Consider the following 21,344-nt stretch of genomic DNA (forward strand, 5'->3'; position numbering starts at 1 on the left):
ATGATGTGCACTGACCAATGAACTGGCAATAACAGTAGTTGCATAGTTGAAGAGCATTTCAAAACCTTCCCCTACAAACCCTAAAAAAAATCTACATGACAACGAATATGGCCTCAATCAAACTCCTAAAAGGGTTATTACAAAGGATCATCAAATGTTTTGAAATTCAAATTCATCAGATTTGGCGAATTTGTCAAAAATCGCAGGTACTCCAATTACCCTGAATAGATGTGCATAACACTCTTAGATCACCTAGGATTTTAACCAACCCCTTTCAATCTCTGTAAGGTTTCTCCTTGTAGAGAGTGACATGCCAGGTCTAGCACGCCAGTATGAGTAGACTTAAACGCCTTGCATGCTCCTCTGGGAAATTAAATACGCAAATTGTCTCTTCAGAGAGGAAGAGGACTTGAACTCTAGTGCCACCTATTGTAAGTAGGAAGTATTTAGCTTCCCAGAGGAGCATGCAAGACGTTTAAGTCTCCTCATACTGGCGTGCCAAAGCTGGTATGTCACTCTCCATAAGGAGAAACCTTAGATCCCAGCTTTAGCCTATCACCCAGCTAAATCAGTTCTCATACTTTGTACTGACGAGGGGCAATACCCCAAATCACTGTGTCTACAATTTGAGATTCTGATTTAGCTTTTATCCTAAGTCATATTTCAAGGCTCATTAAAGGGTCAATAATGACTTGTAAGATTGCTACTTCCAATAGGTGGCACTGTTCAAGTGCTCTTCCTCTCTGAAGAGACAATTTGCATATTTAATCTGTTTGACATTAATAAGGTTGTGTGTCCATCAAAGTGACTTCACCATAGAAAAAGGTTACTATTGGGTTACCATACAACAGCCAATTTAATAACACAGTTCGCTGACAACTTTTTTTTTTATTAAAAATTGTCCAAAAATTATCCCTCTTAGTCACTAGTGATCAGGTAGACAGTTCTGTACAGAACACTGACAAACTGGCAGTGTCATATTCTATAACGCCATCTGTTTTCTCATCACAAATATGTGTTTCAGAGGCAAGAGGCCAATTGTGTCATGCGTTTTTTAGTACTAGTGTCATTACAGCTGGTGCCAGTGGTGGTGTTTGCTTTTTTTGTTTAACAAAATTTAAACTACCGTCCCAAAAAGGATGACAAAAATTGCTATGTATGTACATAAGCAAAGATCCAATACCTGCAATGTGACATGTGTGGATTTAAAGTTTGACTAGTAAAACATGAGAAAAAAAGAATATTTGGGACACTCACACTTTGTGAGATAGACAGTTGCAGTTAAATATTAATACAGATAATAGCAGATGCATAACTTAGGTGACAGTGACCAAACTTCTAAAGAAAAGCAGCACAGAATCCCAGTTTTTGTTTTGTTAAATAGCATGAGTAGTCAATTAGTATTTTTTTTTTATGAAACTTAATATGCGATTTCATATGGGCATTTTGTATGCTCCTTAATTTTGGGCTTTTCTGTCTGAAATCATGATTCTCTGGTACTTTACTCACAGTTAATTGTCTGAGTTTTACTGAATTTTCTGTTGTATTTTTTAAAAAACAATTATGTCTTCCCTACAAAAAAAATATTGCACGAGAAATTAAAAACGCACTGATTTCAATTTTTTTTTTACTATAACTATTGTGCTGTTTTGCTTCTGCTTTCTAATGCATTATGAATTAAGAAAAAAACAAGCAATTGTAATTTAACTGCAGCAGGACAGATGCCAGTTACACCATATCCCTGATCAATAAATCACTGCTGTTGCTAGCACTTCTCCTGTCTCTCCCCCCCTCTGAATCTTTATTACTCCCAGACTACTACTTTCATCTTCTTCAGTTGTAAAATACATTACTGTCTGGAGTATTTGTCCAATGTTTTAGGGCTTTCTCTTCATATCTCTATTGCTGAGCTGTGAGCTCTGATGTCCTCTCACTATTCTAAATCACTTTCAAATGTCTCCTTCATTCCTTGCTTAGGCTTTTATACAGGCTATGATAGTCCCTCCCGATTGGCTGTGCTAGACCATGTGATGTGATAGCTGTGAGGAAGCCTTCGTAGTCACGCCTGTGGTCACGTCAGCCTTCTATGACTGATACAATCTTCTGCAATGTGTAAAAAAAAAAGGCAAATATTTTTTGGTAACACGAACAAATCAAATTGTAAACTGTTCAAATTAGCCAAAAACTGCGAATTTCAACTCAAATTTAATTTGCATCAAATTAATTTGATTATCTCTAGTTGTTACTTTGATAAAACCTAGCATCCATCTTTTTTATTGGATTTTTAAGAAGTAAACTGCAAAATGTTTCATACAGAAATACAGTTTAAGACTTACAGAATAAAGGAGATAAAGGATGGCCTGTATTGTAGGGTAGAATTCATCGTCTTGTATATAGATGGTATAAAACGATTTTGATCTATAGAATACAAATATATACATACAATACACCCTGAATACTCTAAGCTAAACAGCCAGGAAACTTAAACATTGTAGCAAATTACAGATGTGACAGCCGTTACTTGTTATCTTAACAGTCAAGGTCCGACCCTATAACCAGAGCACCACATCTGTCTCTGCTATTCCCGCAGCACGTCTGGGTTAATGCTAGGACTACATGGCAATGTGTCAAGCACCATGAAGTTTGTGACGTTATACCTACAGACTGTCACTGTAGTTGCACATGAGTTAAAAGGGGTAGCTCCACTACTTTTTAACTGCTTAAGTGCCCCACATAATATAAAAAAAACACTATAATTATCTCCCAGTCAAGCGCCGCCCCTGCGGAGTTGGTGCGGCAATTCCTGGTGGTCACAAGTGTTTTCATGTCACAAGATCCTGCAGCCAATTAGCAGCAGTTGATTGGCTGCAGACCTCTCAGTTACATTAGACAGAGCAGTTCTGTTTCACAGAAGTATGAAAGCTGCAGCTGATCAGCAATGTCTCGCGACTGCCGGGAAAGAACAGACACTGCAGGAGTGCCACAAGTCCGGTAGGTAAGTATCGATTTTTATTACACGTCAGGCATATAAACAGTTAATAAGGAGTGGTCCAATAGTGGACATGCAACATATCTGTGACCTCACTGGTTTTTTGCTTTTGTTTTTCTTTTAAAGCCAAATCACAACTCCAAAATAGTAAAGGCAAGATATACAAATGTTTCTGGTTGACAACCTGTCTAAGCGCGCATATTCATTGGGCAGCAACCCTTCTCCACATTGTGCCATCCATGCACATCTTTTCTATAGTAATCTGTCTGATGAAGGTCTGAGTGTCAGCCTGAAACATTACTAATACTGGGTTGCTGTTCCTAATAAACTTCGTTTCTCTTCTTGCATTAAATGATGGCGGATTCTTTCTTCTACCTCTAAATTGCTGTTGTGTGACCAGAATAGCTATGTAGTCATATTGAATGCATTAATGGCACTGATAATGATGCATAGTTCTGCTAATCGTTATTGCCATCCCTTCATTTTTTTCATAGACTGTACAATATCTTCAGAAATAAATGGAAATGTACCAAAGTTATATCCTCAGGATTTTTTAATTAGTGGTTCAAAATAATACAACAATAACACATTGAAATTGCAACATGGAAGTTGAAAAACAAAGAAGAAACAGAAAAAACAGCATGTGCAGCATTCAAGGCACCCCTAATTAATACTTGGTTGCACACCCTTTGGCAGTGATGACAGCCTCCAGCTGGAATTTCCTCCCACTCTTCCTTTGCAGTTTGTTCAAGCTCTTGAATGTTTGCAGGGTTCTTTTTCCCAATGGCAGATTTCAACTCACCCCAAAGATTTTCAATGGGATTGAGTTCAGGACTCATTGCTAGCCATTTTAATACAGCCCATTTTTTCTTTTTCAACCATCCCTGTGTACTTTTTGATGTGTGCTTTGGGTCATTGTCTTGCTGGAGGAACGAAGATCTTCGACTCAAACCAAGTTTTCTTACACTGGGTAGGATATTTCGCTCTAAAATCTCTTGATAATTCTCTGATTTCATTATTCCTGTGATACGGTCAAGGCCTCCAGTACCAGACGCTTCAAAGCAACTCCACAGCATTATGGATACTCCACCATGCTTAACTGTTGGTAAGGTGCTCTTTTCCTTATAAGCTTCATTGCGCTGTCTGTAAACAAACTATTACTTTGCATTGTCAAAAAGCTCTATTTTTGTTTCATCTGTCCACAGAACATGTTCGCAGAAGGATTGTGGTTTTTCAAGGTGCTCCTTGGCAAAGATCAGTTGTTCCTTTTTATGTCTTTTCTTCAACAATGGTTTCTCCCTTGGCCTTTGCCCAAAAAGTTCTGCTTGGTTTAGAGTGCGGCGTATGGTACTTGTTGAAACCATGACCCCAGACTGTTCCAAGCTGGCCTTCAGGTCTTTGGAAGTTTGACATGATGTTTTTTCCACCATTTGCACCAACCTTCGAAGACATCTCTTGTCAATTTTCCTCTTTCCCCCACGTCAAGGGAGGTTCTTGACGGTTCCATTCTTGGCAAACTTCTTAATAACATTGCGCACTGTAGAAACTGGGATACCAAGGTCTTTGGAGATGGCCTTATACCCTTTGGAAGTCTTGTGTTTGCTAATAATAGCAGTTCTGATGTCCTCAGACAGCTCCTTTGTCTTCACCATTGTGACAAAGGAACAGGGCCTACCTTGTAGATTTTTAAAACAGTGAAGTCATCATTCATTGCCTAATTCATGTCACACAGGCAATGACAATGAATCACAGGAGAATCTCTTTTGTGATTTACCACAGGCGAGTCAAAATGTGTTTCCATACTAAATTAATGTAAAGGGTACCAATGCCAGTGACACAGCAAGCTTTAGGTTTTTCTATTTTTCCCTCCCATTGTTATTGGTTTTAAATTATTAGAGAACCATAGACAGAAAAAATACCCAATAAAAATTAACTTTTAATAATTATCCTTAAAAGTGTACTCTATAGTACAAGTGAGAAAAACACTACACATATATCTCAAAAACAGGATACCATGTAAGGAGAATATAATATGAAATTAGCAATTAATTCAGACAAACTTACCCTGGATAGCACCTAATAAGATTGCTCTCCCTACCTAACAGCGGAGTGTTTTTCACCCTAAGGTTCAGATGGTGTCCCCGCTCCTCGGAGGCTGTCCCTCTCCTTTCCCTAGGTATCCCTACACAGTCAAAAGATGCCACACACATACATATAAATGGACCAATTGTAGACTATTCATGTCATAATTGACATGCTCAATATAAAAAATTACAACAATACCATATCAGTGGGGAGTGGGCAAAAATAGATATAGTTGCACAAATAGAAGGTTTTTGATTTACAGTAGCCCACTAATATAAATAGATAGACATGTGTACCAGTCAGAGCAAGTCCGAAAAAAAATTAAGAAGATTTTCATCCCCAATCAAACTAGGATTCAAGCAATGCCATAAATGATATCAATTAGTTGGCCTTTAGTACAATGACTAAATGTAGTCAATCCACAATACAAAATTTCCCAAAGCTATAATAGCAATATTCCAGACATCAATATTATAAGATTCCTCAGACTGGTGTAAAGTCATCCGCAAATAAGGTTATAATTAATCCCTTTGTCCCAACCCACTGGAATAGGTAAAAATGTGTACTAGTCAGACCAAATAAGAAATAGTAATACACTTATCTTAATCTCTAGTCCATCTGAGATTCACACAGTGCCTTGAGTGGTGTCCATTAGATGTCCTTTTTTATATACATAACTGAATATAGTCAATCCACAATTCAGAACTCCCCAAAATAGTAACAGCACTCCAGGCATCAATTTTCAAGGTCCCTCAGACTGGTGTAAAATCATCAGCAGTAAAGTTATTCCTTAGGATTAGTCCCTTCGTCCCTACGCGTTTCACCCCCTCCTCAATGTGGGGCTCATCAGGGGACAGGAAATATTAGAGGAGATGAGCCATAATAGATGCCCGCATAATAGCTCCTTGTATACCGGAGTCCAACCGCATGTTCAATGGTGGGATTCATCCCTATATATCTGTCAGATGAATCCCACCATTGAACATGCGGTTGGACTCCGGTATACAAGGAGCTATTATGCGGGCATCTATTATGGCTCATCTCCTCTAATATTTCCTGTCCCCTGATGAGCCCCACATTGAGGAGGGGGTGAAACGCGTAGGGACGAAGGGACTAATCCTAAGGAATAACTTTACTGCTGATGATTTTACACCAGTCTGAGGGACCTTGAAAATTGATGCCTGGAGTGCTGTTACTATTTTGGGGAGTTCTGAATTGTGGATTGACTATATTCAGTTATGTATATAAAAAAGGACATCTAATGGACACCACTCAAGGCACTGTGTGAATCTCAGATGGACTAGAGATTAAGATAAGTGTATTACTATTTCTTATTTGGTCTGACTAGTACACATTTTTACCTATTCCAGTGGGTTGGGACAAAGGGATTAATTATAACCTTATTTGCGGATGACTTTACACCAGTCTGAGGAATCTTATAATATTGATGTCTGGAATATTGCTATTATAGCTTTGGGAAATTTTGTATTGTGGATTGACTACATTTAGTCATTGTACTAAAGGCCAACTAATTGATATCATTTATGGCATTGCTTGAATCCTAGTTTGATTGGGGATGAAAATATTCTTAATATTTTTTTCGGACTTGCTCTGACTGGTACACATGTCTATCTATTTATATTAGTGGGCTACTGTAAATCAAAAACCTTCTATTTGTGCAACTATATCTATTTTTGCCCACTCTCCACTGATATGGTATTGTTGTAATTTTTTATATTGAGCATGTCAATTATGACATGAATAGTCTACAATTGGTCCATTTATATGTATGTGTGTGGCATCTTTTGACTGTGTAGGGATACCTAGGGAAAGGAGAGGGACAGCCTCCGAGGAGCGGGGACACCATCTGAACCTTAGGGTGAAAAACACTCCGCTGTTAGGTAGGGAGAGCAATCTTATTAGGTGCTATCCAGGGTAAGTTTGTCTGAATTAATTGCTAATTTCATATTATATTCTCCTTACATGGTATCCTGTTTTTGAGATATATGTGTAGTGTTTTTCTCACTTGTACTATAGAGTACACTTTTAAGGATAATTATTAAAAGTTAATTTTTATTGGGTATTTTTTCTGTCTATGGTTCTCTGGTAAATATATATACCCTATTACCAATTTAGTTTGGTGAATATTTTTCTGGTTTTTCTTGGTTTTAAATTATTGGTTATCATTTACTCTTTTGCATTTAACGCGAGTGCTCTATACAAAAAAACTGTTTCACTTGATTCATTTTTTTCAGGAAATATTCCACATTATGTAATTAAACTTCATGGGTGCCAATAACAACGAGCAGGACTGTATCTAGCCTGAATGCAATGTTATCCACTTTTCAGCTGAGAACAAGACTAGCGACGTACAGGTTTGCAGCTTGTGAATATAAACGTGTCTCGTTGCTCGACAGCAAACTAATTTCTTAAAAATTATGATGTAAAGCAAAAAATAATGAGATACCGAGTTAGTCATAAAAATGAATATTACATAAAAAAAAATTCTAAGCAAAATATTAAAATATTATTAAAATGAGACCTTTACTGGCTAACCTGTCTGGTGAAGGGGCCTCTGTGTGTTGCAAAAATTGCAAATACAATTTTTTTTCTGCTTATATTCATTACCTCATTAATATTAAACTGACACTTAAAACATTTAATGAGGAAATTTATCAACATGGAGTCTGACAAGTCACTTGGTCTAATGGTTAATCTTCAACAACTGTCCATTTCTGGCCAGATGGTAAAACCCTGGTCAGTTACTTTATTATTTTACAACCTGAGTGATATGGCAGCCCATATGCTCCACCACGCTGGGGCAGGGGACACATTAACCAGTGCAGATAAAGGCAAGCAGCATTCTGCTCCGTGTAAACCTTCATTATACGCGGGGCACGCCAAGTGAATGAGCCAACGCTTAACGCTACAGCCTGAACACAAATAACTGCAAAATCATAAAGATCCTATGCAGGGGTTAAATGAGGACACAGCGCAGAATTCCACAGTCACTGGCAAATTCTATTTCCTGAAGCTCCAATGTTTGGGCTTTATATATTATATATTGCAGACATAGCAGAGACGAGTTGGTCATTTGACATAACCCATGGTGTGCTATCAAAAGTTTTACAATGGATTGCAAGTAATAACCAATAACTGCATGACCATCATCCAGATGATTATGAAGTTGCACAAACACTGCATTTCCATAGTATTAAAAGACAAATGCTAGGAGTGCTCTGCTACATCTCTACAAATGACTTAGGCAGTTAACCCCTTCACTAGCCAGCGATTTTCCATTTTCTTTGTTTCCTCCCAGAGCCATAACTTTTCTTTTTTTCTGCCCATATAGCCATATCAGGGCTTGTTTGTTGCAAATGTAACATGGGGAGAGGGGGAAAGGAAAAGTCAGCTCACCAATTGGTATATGCAGCTTGCTTCTAAGCTATCGCACGGAGCCGCCCTAGTCCGGATGGGAAACAATGCAGAAAATGGAAGAAATCTCCAGCGATCAAGAAAAAACATGTTCAAAAACTTTATTTATGAAAATCCAATAAAACCATAAATATGGAAATCAGCAACCACCAAGTGTCCAATATAAAGATCGACGCGTTTCGACTGCACCAGTCTTATTCATGATCTGTTTTTTGAGGAGCAAGTTGTACTTTTGAACGACACCATTTATTCTACCACATAGTGTACTGGAAAGCAAGAATAAAAATTCTAAGTGCATTGAAATGGCAAAAAAGTGCAATCCAACAATGGTTTTCTGGGTTTTTTATTCATCATGTTCACTAGAATGGTAAAACTGACCTGGCAATATGACTCCTCAGGTCAGTAAAAAATAAATAAATAATTAAATAAAATAAGAACTTTGTTTTTGGTGCCATTTTCCGACACCAGCAACGTTTACATTTTTGGTATCTGGGGCCTTGTGAGTGCTTATTTTTTGTGCCCCGAGTTGATGTTTTTACTGATACCATTTTGGGGTAGATACAAAGTTTTTATCGCCTCTTATTGCATTTTTACTCTGTTTACTGATTGGATTAATTTATTTCATATTTTGATAGAGCAGACATTTCTGAGCACAGGGATACCAAATATGTGTATTTTTATTTTTTTAATGGTTTTATTTTAAATGGAACAAAAGGGGGTGATTTAAACTTGTATTTTTTCTACTTTCAGTGCATCAGCCCTGCTATGTATAGCAGAAATAATAATCTCCTATGAACGTCGGCCACAGGCCGGCATTCACAGGAGGCTTGTAATCACGGGCACACAGGGGTCATCAGCAGAACCCCAGCTGTCATGACAACCCATTGGCATCCCGCGATCCCGTGACAGGGGCACAGATAGGCAGGATGAATGACACGCTTTACGCCGGCGTGTGTTGAATCCAGCTGTCAGTGATTAACTGCGGGATTTAACTGGTTAACAGCCGCTGCTAGAGGCACTTGATGGCTGATGAAATGTGGGCTCGGCATGTGACTCCACATCAAAGGCAGGGACACCACCTTTGAGGTACATGTACATCAGAGGTAGTGAAGTAGTGAAGGAGTTAAATATCAGAAAATCGTAAAGATCTAATAGAATGATGCGTGCAAACCAAGGAATGGAAAAATAAGTCCTTAAGCATATTGTTAGAAACCAATTACTTAAAGAATAAGGCCTCATTCACACATCAGTGAAAAAATGGTACCGGAGTCATCAGTGATTTGGATCAGTGTGTCATCAGCGTACGGTCCGTGTGTCTGTTTTTACCATCAATGTCATCAGTGTTTTTTACGGATGGATAAATTATAAAGGTTCTCCTATACTTGGTAATGTTAATCATTGGCAGCACGCAGACTGTACACTGATGCCATCCGTGTGCTGTACATGTTTTTCACAGATCCATAGTCATGTATTGGCCCTTTTATCCATGAAAAAAAAAGGATAGAACTGGTACATACAACATGGACATGTGAATGAGGCCTAACTGTCATTTTCTAAATCAATAGTACACATAATAATTAGCACCTTTGTAATATATCTTATGACAGAAATCTTCCTCTTTCTCCTCCAGGACTGATCTTTCACTATCTATTTATGGGTAAAATCTGCATTCAGTGAAGAAAGATCTTCCCATTACTGAGATAGGAGATGGCAGTTGGTGCTTATAATACTCTATGTAGAGGGGAGGAGAAAGGAGAAGCTAGAAGCAAATACAGACATTTTTCTGCAAATTCCCCTAAAAACCATAGTCACAGATTTCCATAGAATTTTATAAGCAACAACTGCCATCTCCTATCTCAGTATTGTGGAAATCTGTAATCACCGAAGACACATTTTACCCATGAACTGAGAGTGAGAGAGAAAGATCAGTCCAGGAGGAGAAAGAAGCAAATTGTAAGAGATTTTATCAGAGAAAATTATGTACTAATCAGTTATGAAAAAAAATTGAATGAAAATAACGGTTACTCTACGAATGTTAATAAAATAAAGAAATGCATCAAATTGAAGACAGTGAGATTCTCTGTAATCTGGCATTTATATACAGCACATAACTGCGATAGGATCTCAACTGACCGAAAGAAAGTCCAGAAGCCGTTAGGAAATTCAGCAATGTCCACCGCACTGGTGCTGGATTACAGGAGTTTAGAGCGGTGCTATGGCAGTATAAGTAGGGATGCCATGGAGGTGCACCGGGTACCTCCATACATACGGTGCCCACAGAGCCTGAATATCACCGAGGCCGTGCAGCTCCATATTGATGAGTATCACGGCCTCAGTGCACTGCCGGCCAGACTCTTCCCCGGTGCATAATCCTGCAGACTCACTATTGTCACCTATAAAAGCATGCTGAGATGCCACGTGAGCTGGCAGGCTATCCACCATTAGGGGCACACAACGTATCACAAGTTACAGCCTGTTGTGAGGTGCACCTCATACTGTGGATCATTCTGCACCTCTCTCTCATTTATGGGGAAAAAAAGTGCCCAAATCTGGAGAATGTTATCAGTGAAAACATATCGTTACTAATCGCAACCAATCATATTGCTGCTTTCATGTTCCAGAGGGCCTCTGAAAAATGAGAGCTGGAACCTGATAGGTTGCTATTGGCAACTCTTTCCTTGTTCTAGTTCTGAGCTATTATAAAATGTTATATTGAGCCGATCCTACTTTATTAAAAGTAATTCAAATATATATTTAACCTTATTTTTTTCTTTTATCAAGTCCTATACGATACAGCAGACTGTCGAAAAGAGGCCAAACAGCGCTGAGCGGGTATTCAATCACATGCCTGTCTGCACAGTAGTCCTTTGATTACTAATTTCGTGTGGTGCTCGATGCGGACGACCCTTTAACCCCTCTGTGTCTGACATGTCAGCAGATCATTACCTTCAAGTATATAAAAAAAAAATCTATTAATTGAAAAAGATAAAGGATTAATAGACAGAATAAAATATGGGACGACATGGCGGCACATGTGGTAAGGTACTAGTAGTAGTGGTCTCTTTTATAGGATCCTTTGACTGGCCCTGATAATGGTACAATAGAAGAACTATACTATATCTAGGGCTGCCGTTGCTTGTGCCGGCATACGCCACCTTCGCGTGGCGCCATATTCTATACGCTGTAGCATAATGCGCCATGCATTGGAATATGCCTCGATTATTTTTCTCACAGAAGCTATGACAAATCTGTGTACATCAGAGGTAGACAGGGTTGCAGTTTGGGTCTCAGATTATTTATATAATATATATAAAATATATATTTTAATAATATATTTAATTTATATAAATATATATCTGTATATAATAATATATACACATATATATTTTAATCAATGCAGTATTTAGGAAACAAACCAAATCTCAAATACCGGCATCTGCACGGGGCCTGACTCTTACATTTGCAGCATTACTTCATTTTAATATTGCCTGTATTTTTCTGATATTATTATGTTTTGGTTTTTCTTAATGGGCCAGAAACATGAAGTACTATGGACACGCCATAGAGCCATTTTCTGAGCAGAACGTGACAATGTCCTATTTGAAAAACTATTTACAAAACATAATAAATGTAACAATTATAATAAAATTAGAAACTTGTCCACCCTTCAAAAAGAAAAAGAAATGATTGATTAATATGAACAGGGTGGTTTTGTCTAAATGACACGTGCAGTAATATAGCAGCATTGATCAAGTCAAAATATAACTATAGTTTATAGATAACTATACGAATGATTAGATTAGATACAGCAAGTTTAACTCTTTGTGCAAAAACAATGCACTTCTTGTCCTAGTAGTCCTATGTAAACCCAAAAATTATTATGGTTCTGCTATACAGCACTAACATATCCTGTAAGGCGGTGCAGGAGTTTTCATCAGTCACATTAAGATTCACAGTCAAAATAACAAATTATTCAGTATTTTTTAAGAGTGTGGGAGGAATTACTCGGAGAAGTCCCCCCGCGCAAACACTATGAAAACATAAAACTATACAGATGTTGTTCTTAGACCCAAGAAAAAGAAATGGTGCTACCACTGAACCACGGTGCTGCTCTCACGTATATGGGTTAAATCGCAAACTCAACTCTGCTACATCTGCACCATAGAGGATGTCTTCTAGACTACTCACCATCTACATTTCATCCAATCATATGCACAGAATAAAGACCACACTACACAATGACGCTGATGTTATTTAACCCTTTCTCCAGGATATATACCGTAAGGTCTTGCAGTCCTGTAGTGGTTTCCGTGATGTTTTTTACAAAAAAAAAAAAACGGATATAAATTTGCTATTGTTCTTCCTCAAAATGTATCTGACAGGGATTGTACTAGTATAGATGAAAAATAAAAACGCCATCAAACTCCCTAAAAAAGTCCCATCAGCAGCTGCTTTTCTTAATTTTCCTCTGAATGGCTGTTTTCTAGGAAGACGACACCTGCTTCCTCCGGCAGCCGGGCTCACAGCTCTGCGCATTTACAGCTAGAGATTCTGCTGCGCTGCGAAATGGCACAATTACTCGATCCTGAGAGGTAAATACCTATGAGAAATCTACAATGCAACGCTGCTAGAAGAAGCCGCCATAAGCAGACAGATGTTACCCAGAGACCTATGGAGGCTGAGCAACCGGCTGAGAACTATGAGGAGCACACAACACTGCATGTCATGCACCCATTATCACAGAGTTTAACGCAGACAAGTCAGCACAAAAGTTTAGAGCCAGGCCTCAACTCATCCAGCTACTGTGCAGATAACATAATCCACAATCCCACTGTAATATCAGAGATTACATAATCCACAATCCCACTGTAATATCAGAAATTACACAATCCACAATCCCACTGTAATATCAGAGATTACACAATCCACAATCCCACTGTAATATCAAAGATTACACAATCCACAATCCCACTTTAATTTCAGAGATTACACAATCCACAATCCCACTCTAATTTCAGAGATTACACAATCCACAATCCCACTGTAATATCAAAGATTACACAATCCACAATCCCACTCTAATATCAGAGATTACACAATCCACAATCCCACTGTAATATCAAAGATTACACAATCCACAATCCCACTCTAATATCAGAGATTACACAATCCACAATCCCACTGTAATATCAAAGATTACACAATCCACAATCCCACTCTAATTTCAGAGATTACACAATCCACAATCCCACTGTAATATCAGAGATTACACAATCCACAATCCCACTGTAATAGCAGAGATTACACAATCCACAATCCCACTGTAATAGCAGAGATTACACAATCCACAATCCCACTGTAATATCAGAGATTACACAATCCACAATCCCACTCTAATATCAGAGATTACACAATCCACAATCCCACTCTAATATCACAGATATAACAGAGATTACATAATCCACAATCCCACTGTAATATCAGAGATTACATAATCCACAATCCCACTATAATATCAGAGATTACGTAATCCACAACCCCACTGTAATATCAGAGATTACACAATCCCACTGTAATATCACAGATATAGCAGAGATTATGTAATCCACAATCCCAGTGTAATATCAGAGATTACATAATTGACAATCCCACTGTAATATCAGAATGGGTCTCTTTTACATGGGACTGCAGGTAAATCTATTACTGAATATTATAGAAAAAGTTTAAGTTTACGTTCTCCTTTGCTTCAACAGCTGAGCCGCCGCAGCGATTTTTGCCGCTCTGCACGGTTGCGGGGAGCCTTCCATTTCACCCTGACACCTGCATCACAGGCGGACATGCTGTGAATCTCACATCTGCAACACTTGTCACCTTGTACTGTAGATAGTTTTTGCAGCGGTGCATGAGATCTCTTAAAAATATAATGCATTAATCTGGTGCTGTGAAATGCAGAAGGTTTTTGCCAGTGAATACCCCGCAGAATCCTGCTGCATTTTCCCTACATGGAAACTTATCCTACATTGCAAATTCAGTTGTTGTGTGTCAATATATACAGAGTCTAATACACTAGGCAAGGCTACATTACACGGTTACCTAACCCAGGGTAGATGAAGCACTGACTTGTAGATAGCCCTCTCTTTTAAATATAAAAATAGACACATATTAGAGCGCACAGACACATTACTAATCTACGGCTCTTTTCTTTGAGGAGCGATTGTCCACAAAAAAGCCAAAAAACCTACACCGGACAATTGTCCTAGTGCGGTTCGACTTGCACACCAAACTAGTTCATTGTAATGGCTGGGTCTATGAAAATAGACCGTACATGGATGTCACTGTACTGCATGTGTGCTATCTATAGGAAAAGCAGACGTGTGAACAAGGGCTTAACAGTGCGAATTCTGACATCTCTGGTTGTCCTTTTTTAATAATACATCAAGTTTTTAACCTTGTGAGCTGGAACGTGTTTCTAATGTTTTTCACAAATGTGTTATTTATTTCAATATATTTACAAGCATTATACATTAATGCTCAAGACATATAGCAGCGTGTTGTATGTGCTTATCTCAGGTCTTCAGATGTACATATATATCTGACGCTCAGTTTAACACACTTATATACAGTATGTTATATATGTACCGAAAAGCAGAAACAATTTTGTAATTTGCCAAAATCAGAACTTTTGACAAACCTAATAAATCATTTTAACTCTGAACTATGAAACTACACAATAACTTCAGTCCGGTTACATTTGTGTATCAATGGCCCCAAATACAGATATCACTGTGACGATATACGTAGAAGCGACAGCAATATATTTATACTCTAAATACAGTATCCTACAGACAAACATGTAATCACCGTATATCAGCAATAGTCTATAACAAAGACAAGAAAACATTCGGAAGTGGATTGAATACAGCAGAAAGATCACGCCTGACATGAAACTGTTATTGACACATAAGACACAATATCACTACATACTGGACTAGACTAAATAAACAATCCATATACACTACGTATAGGGGGAGCGTAAAATATATACAGAAATATTATTATGTATCAATTAAAAATCATAAGACATAAAGGCTTTTTCTCCACATCAGTATAGAGGACTTTAATACAGCAGCTGCCGGAACGCATAATGCCATGAAACTGCATGGGAAAGGAGGGGGCGTCCCAATGCAATAACTGTGGGTTTTAATCAAACTGTTATTAATTTCTAAGCATTTGGAAAGTCCATGGAGCAATTTCTGTAGTAGCGTAACGTGCCACATCATATGTATCGTACTTTAATTGTGGATCTGGGAAACACTAGCTGCATATAATTGGCAGGAATTTAGCCTTCCACGCTGCAATTCAACCATCCAAGAAATGAACCAATATAATACATCTGCAAAGTAAGCCGGCATTAGACATCCTAAAGCCACTCTCCTCGGCTGCCTAACATTGCGCTGCCTAGCTATTGCCCTCATGTTGCACTGGTAGTTTGTAGTTGATGCCAGTCTTGCCATCCCTCTAAGCAGGTGTCCTGTATACGCCACTTAAATATTGTATGTGCACAAAAACTCCCCCCTGGCAGCACACAGACCTCATACGGTTACATAATTACAGAAACTAATGTCCCCATTTAGAATGAAACCAAACAAACGCCATACCTACAAACATGGCATGCAAATAAATCCCCAACACCACTACATGCCGGGAAAATACACCAAGGATGCAAACATACATAATGCAGCGGATAAAATAACACATACTTCAGACCGGTAGAATACATTTAACTCTTTGCGGATGGCCCTAGCTTTATTAGTACATAACATGCAAACAAAATAACATGCAAACTGATGCTTTCTTAAAGGGTCCAAGCCACTAGAATCTATCCCTCCCCTGCCCAGCAAGGGTTTAGGAGTTCTGCAAAGTGTGTGTGGCGGACAGAGAGTGCTGCTCGCTACCTATTAAAGTCCATGTTGGGCTGGATGCTGCTCGCTGATGGTCTTCCCTGTAGAGGCAGAGATCTCCCTGCTGGCTGATCCTCAGTGTCTCCTCTCAGTCCTCCTCTCTTTCTCTGGCTGACACACTCCCTGTCTCCCTCTCCCCCTCCCCTCTGCCTTATTCTGGGATTGATTGATTACAATCAGTGACCAGAGGCTGTGACATGGGCATGCACTTGGCTCACAACTGCACCTGAAATACAGAGTCTGAGGACAGACAGGCAAGAGGGGGGAGATGGAAGATATTAATATTATCACACTGCACCAGGGATATGACAGGTTGAGCGATTATTAGGGGGCAAGCTATTAAAAGGCAGCAGCCAAGGGAGGGGGGCTTTTTATATAATTACTACATATAGACGAAGAGTTCTAACCTATAATGCCATGATCATTCTTCTCATTCTATTTTTTAACTGTCTGGTGAATTATCTACATTATACCCATTATTAAATAAAGCTAAATATATTTTTTTAAAACCGTTAAAATTTTCCAAAAGAATCCATTTTTGTAAAATTAAGATTTTTTTTTTTGCCTCTTTTTTTGATCATAATAAACAAAATCCACAAATTCCATTGAGATATTACATGAAACGAGCTATTTTATTACCACGATTCAAATCACCCGACTTAATAAATTGGACAATATATTCTGTAAAACGAAAATGAAGTCCAAAATAAAATAAAAATCAATTCAAAAAATATTTTGGAACTTCTACTTTCCCGCCCCCAGCCCAGATGGGGTTAAAAATAAAATCGTGCAAGGGTTTAAAACATCAAAGCCTCTGCTATATATTTCCATCCTATCCCTGAGTAGCCTTATAACACAGTGGTCGCTACAAAGACTTATTAACCCCTTGCGGAACCCTCCAGGTTTGTCAATCAAACTTGTGCGTATTGTAAGTGGACAGAAATGATAAATAATATAGTTTTGGGTTTTTTTTCCGCACAGATTGCAATGACTTGCTTTGCGTGACTTACTTATTTTCTTTTTGTTATACACAAATCCCTCCCTTCGCCAAGGCCTCAGATCACCAGGGGGATTGTTATAGGACATACAGTACAGTATATGTGCCCTGTGCAGGAGGAGGCGGGGATGTGTCTGTATATGACTGCCCAGCCTCCATCACAATAGACATCTCCCTGGGAATATTATTCCATTTGTGCCCCCTCCTCTTGGCCTGATGTGACATTGCAATGCCCCCCAGACCTTGCAAAATGCATGTAATGCCTTCTGATCCCTGTATTCCACCTGGAAGATGAGGGAGAGAAGGGGAAGAGAAAGAGAGAGAGAGGGGGAATGAGAAAGAGAAGGAAGAAGAGGGGGAGGGAGAGGGCAGATCATGTCGCTCTCCAATTAATTAGCAAAGAAAAATCCTGCTCAGTAGTACAAGCCCAGTGAGTGCCCCCTGCTCTGCCCCCTGCCCTGTGCTGTGGGGGCACAGCCCTGTCTGCCCTGCTGCAGGCAATGACAAGGCACCTCTAACCCACAGGCTTTGTGTGTTGTTTCTATCTGATTTACATCCCCCTTTGCTATAATGTGGGCTGAGGATGAGGAGTCTTTACCTTGCTGCCTGGCTCCTGGGCTGCAGTCAGTGCTGTGCTGGGAGTTCCTCCATGGCGGCTGGGGGTCGGGAGGTGCTGTCAGGAGGAGCAGACAGGGTGAAACCTTCGACCCTGAGGGTCCCCCGGCTGCTCTACAGTGGAAATGAGAGACTCAGGGAGGAAAATGAGAGCAGCCTCGATCTGAGGACAGAGCAGAGAGTGCAGTGAGTAGGGGCTGCCACTGGGTCAGGGAGCAGGAGAGGGGCTGCCACTGGGTCAGGGAGCAGAAGAGGGGCTTCCACTGGGTCAGGGAGGAGGAGAGGGGCTGCCACTGGGTCAGAGAGGAGGAGAGGGGCTGCAACTGGGTCAGGGAGCAGGAGAGGGGCTGCCACTGGGTCAGGGAGCTGGAGAGGGGCTGCCACTTGGTCAAGGAGCAGGATAGGGGCTGCCACTGGGTAAGGGAGCAGGAGAGGGGCTGACACTGGGTCAAGAGGAGCAGGAGAGGGGCTACCACTGGGTCAGAGAGCAGGAGAGGGGCTGCCACTGGGTCAGGGAGCAGGAGAGGAGCTGCCACTGGGTCAGAGAGGAGGAGAGGGGCAGCCACTGGGTCAGGGAGCAGGAGAGGGGCTGCCACTGAGTCAGGGAGCAGGAGAGGGGCTGCCACTGGGTCAAGAGGAGCAGGAGAGGGGCTACCACTGGGTCAGGGAGCAGGAGAGGGGCTGCCACTGGGTCAGGGAGCAGGAGGGGGGCTGCCACTGGGTCAGGGAGCAGGAGAGGGGCTGCCACTGGGTCAGGGAGCAGGAGAGGGGCTGCCACTGGGTCAGGGAGGAGGAGAGGGGCTGCCACTGGGTCAGAGAGGAGGAGAGGGGCTGCCACTGGGTCAGGGAGCAGGAGAGGGGCTGCCACTGGGTCAAGAGGAGCAGGAGAGGGGCTACCACTGGGTCAGGGAGCAGGAGAGTGGCTGCCACTGGGTCAGGGAGCAGGAGAGGGTCTGCCACTGGGTCAGGGAGCAGGAGGGGGGCTGCCACTGGGTCAGGGAGCAGGAGAGGGGCTGCCACTGGGTCAAGAGGAGGAGAGGGGCTGCCACTGGGTCAGGGAGCAGGAGAGGGGCTACCATTGGGTCAGAGAGAAGGAGAGGGGCTGCCACTGGGTCAGAGAGGAGGAGAGGGGCTGCCACTGGGCCAGGGAGCAGGAGAGGGGCTGCCACTGGGTCAGGGAGCAGGAGAAGGGCTGCCGCTGGGTCAGAAAGGAGGAGAGGGGCTGCCACTGGGTCATGGAGCAGGAGATGGGCTGCCACTGGGTCAGGAGAGGGGCTGCCACTGGGTCAGAGAGGAGGAGAGGGGCTGCCACTGGGTCAAGGAGCAGGAGAGGGGCTGCCACTGGGTCAGGGAGCTGGAAAAGGGGCTGCCACTGGGTCAGGGAGCAGGAGAGGGGCTGCCACTGGGTCAGGGAGCAGGAGAGGGGCTGCCACTGGGTCAGGGAACAGGAGAGGGGCTGCCACTGGGTCAGGGAGCAGGAGAGGGGCTGCCACTGGGTCAGGGAGCAGGAGAGGGGCTGCCACTGGGTCAGGGAGCAGGAGAAGGGCTGCCACTGGGTCAGGGAGCAGGAGAGGGGCTGCCATTGTGTCAGGGAGCAGGAAAGGGGCTGCCACTGGGTCAGGGAGCAGGAGAGGGGCTGCCACTGGGTCAGGGAGCAGGGGAGGGGCTGCCACTGGGTCAGGGAGCAGGGGAGGTGCTGCCACTGGGTCAGAGAGGAGGAGAGGGGCTGCCACTGTGTCAGGGAACAGGAGAGGGGCTGCCACTGGGTCAGGGAGCAGGAGAGGGGCTGCCACTGGGTCAGGCAGCAGGAGAGGGGCTGCCACTGGGTCAGGGAGCAGGGGAGGGGCTGCCACTGGGTCAGGGAGCAGGGGAGGGGCTGCCACTGTGTCAGACTGGAGGAGATGGGCTGCCACTGGGTCAGGGAACAGGAGAGGGGCTGCCACTGGGTCAGGGAACAGGAGAGGGTCTGCCACTGGGTCAGGGAGCAGGAGAGGGGCTGCAACTGGGTCAGGGAGCTGGAGAGGGGCTGCCACTGGGTCAGAGAGCAGGAGGGGCTGCCACTGGGTCAGGGAGCCGGAGAGGGGCTGCCACTGGGTCAGGGAGCAGGAGGGGCTGCCACTGTGTCAGGGAGCAGGAGAGGGGCTGCCACTGTGTCAGGGAGCAGGAGAGGGGCTGCCACTGGGTCAGGGAGCAGGGGAGGGGCTGCCACTGGGTCAGGGAGCAGGGGAGGGGCTGCCACTGTGTCAGACTGGAGGAGATGGGCTGCCACTGGGTCAGGGAACAGGAGAGGGGCTGCCACTGGGTCAGGGAACAGGAGAGGGGCTGCCACTGGGTCAGGGAGCAGGAGAGGGGCTGCAACTGGGTCAGGGAGCTGGAGAGGGGCTGCCACTGGGTCAGAGAGCAGGAGGGGCTGCCACTGGGTCAGGGAGCCGGAGAGGGGCTGCCACTGGGTCAGGGAGCAGGAGGGGCTGCCACTGTGTCAGGGAGCAGGAGAGGGGCTGCCACTGGGTCAGGGAGCCGGAGAGGGGCTGCCACTGGGTCAGGGAGCAGGAGGGGCTGCCACTGTGTCAGGGAGCAGGAGAGGGGCTGCCACTGGGTCAGGGAGCAGGAGAGGGGCTGCCACTGGGTCAGGGAGCAGGATGTTACGCTGGCGTGTCCTTTAATAAAATAAAACTTAAAGGACACGTCGGGGTCCACCGGACTGCGGAGGAGATGCAGCTGCTGAGTCCCAGAGTAATGTTCAGCTAAGCACAGAGTAAGAAATGAACTAGTGTGTTAAGTGCACACACTAGTAGTAACTAAACAAGGTACAATGCTGGGAGTTAACAACACTCCAGAAACGAAACTAATAAACTTCTGCACAGCAAAACACCGCTATACAGAGCAGAAAGGATTTGGCAGCATGAAAAGCCTGAGCACTAGATGGCGGCGTATAGAGCTGCAGATAGGTGCTGGCCAGGAAAGGCCTGGAACCTAAGTTCCTAAAGAGGGGGAGAATCTCTGCAGCACCCAACACATGGGTGTAAAAGCGGCAGTGTGACCACACATACAATGGCGGACCCTGGAATACTGGATCGGTAGCAAGGACGCCTCCGTGGCGTGGACACCAACCGGTGAACCGACACGGTAGAGCGTGCTGCTCACAGCATTCCCCTAGCCCTAATTGATGGCTAGGATGACTAGGGAGCTTTCAGCAGGAAAACTTGACAACGACTCTCACACACTGTATTTACTGCCAGAGACCTCACCCCAGGTTAAAAAG

General features: G+C 42.6%; 1 protein-coding gene across 2 annotated transcripts in view; it reads right to left on the minus strand.

The window, feature by feature from the left end:
* MPPED2 (metallophosphoesterase domain containing 2) overlaps nt 1–18,319 on the minus strand; it is a 198,764-nt gene extending 180,445 nt beyond the window's left edge. The window contains exon 1 of one of the 2 annotated variants that reach the window (XM_073658081.1): nt 18,066–18,319. The gene's annotated coding sequence lies outside the window, so the exon portion shown is untranslated. Of the gene's footprint in view, nt 1–16,464; nt 16,722–18,065 lie in introns of those variants that run through there. The other variant, XM_073658080.1, reaches the window with a different exon arrangement.
* Between the last annotated feature and the right edge of the window lie 3,025 nt (nt 18,320–21,344).

This window comes from Phyllobates terribilis, unplaced genomic scaffold, assembly GCF_046119375.1.
Source record: "Phyllobates terribilis strain yellow unplaced genomic scaffold, ASM4611937v1 Scaffold_13__5_contigs__length_258822181, whole genome shotgun sequence".
NCBI lineage: Eukaryota > Metazoa > Chordata > Amphibia > Anura > Dendrobatidae > Phyllobates > Phyllobates terribilis.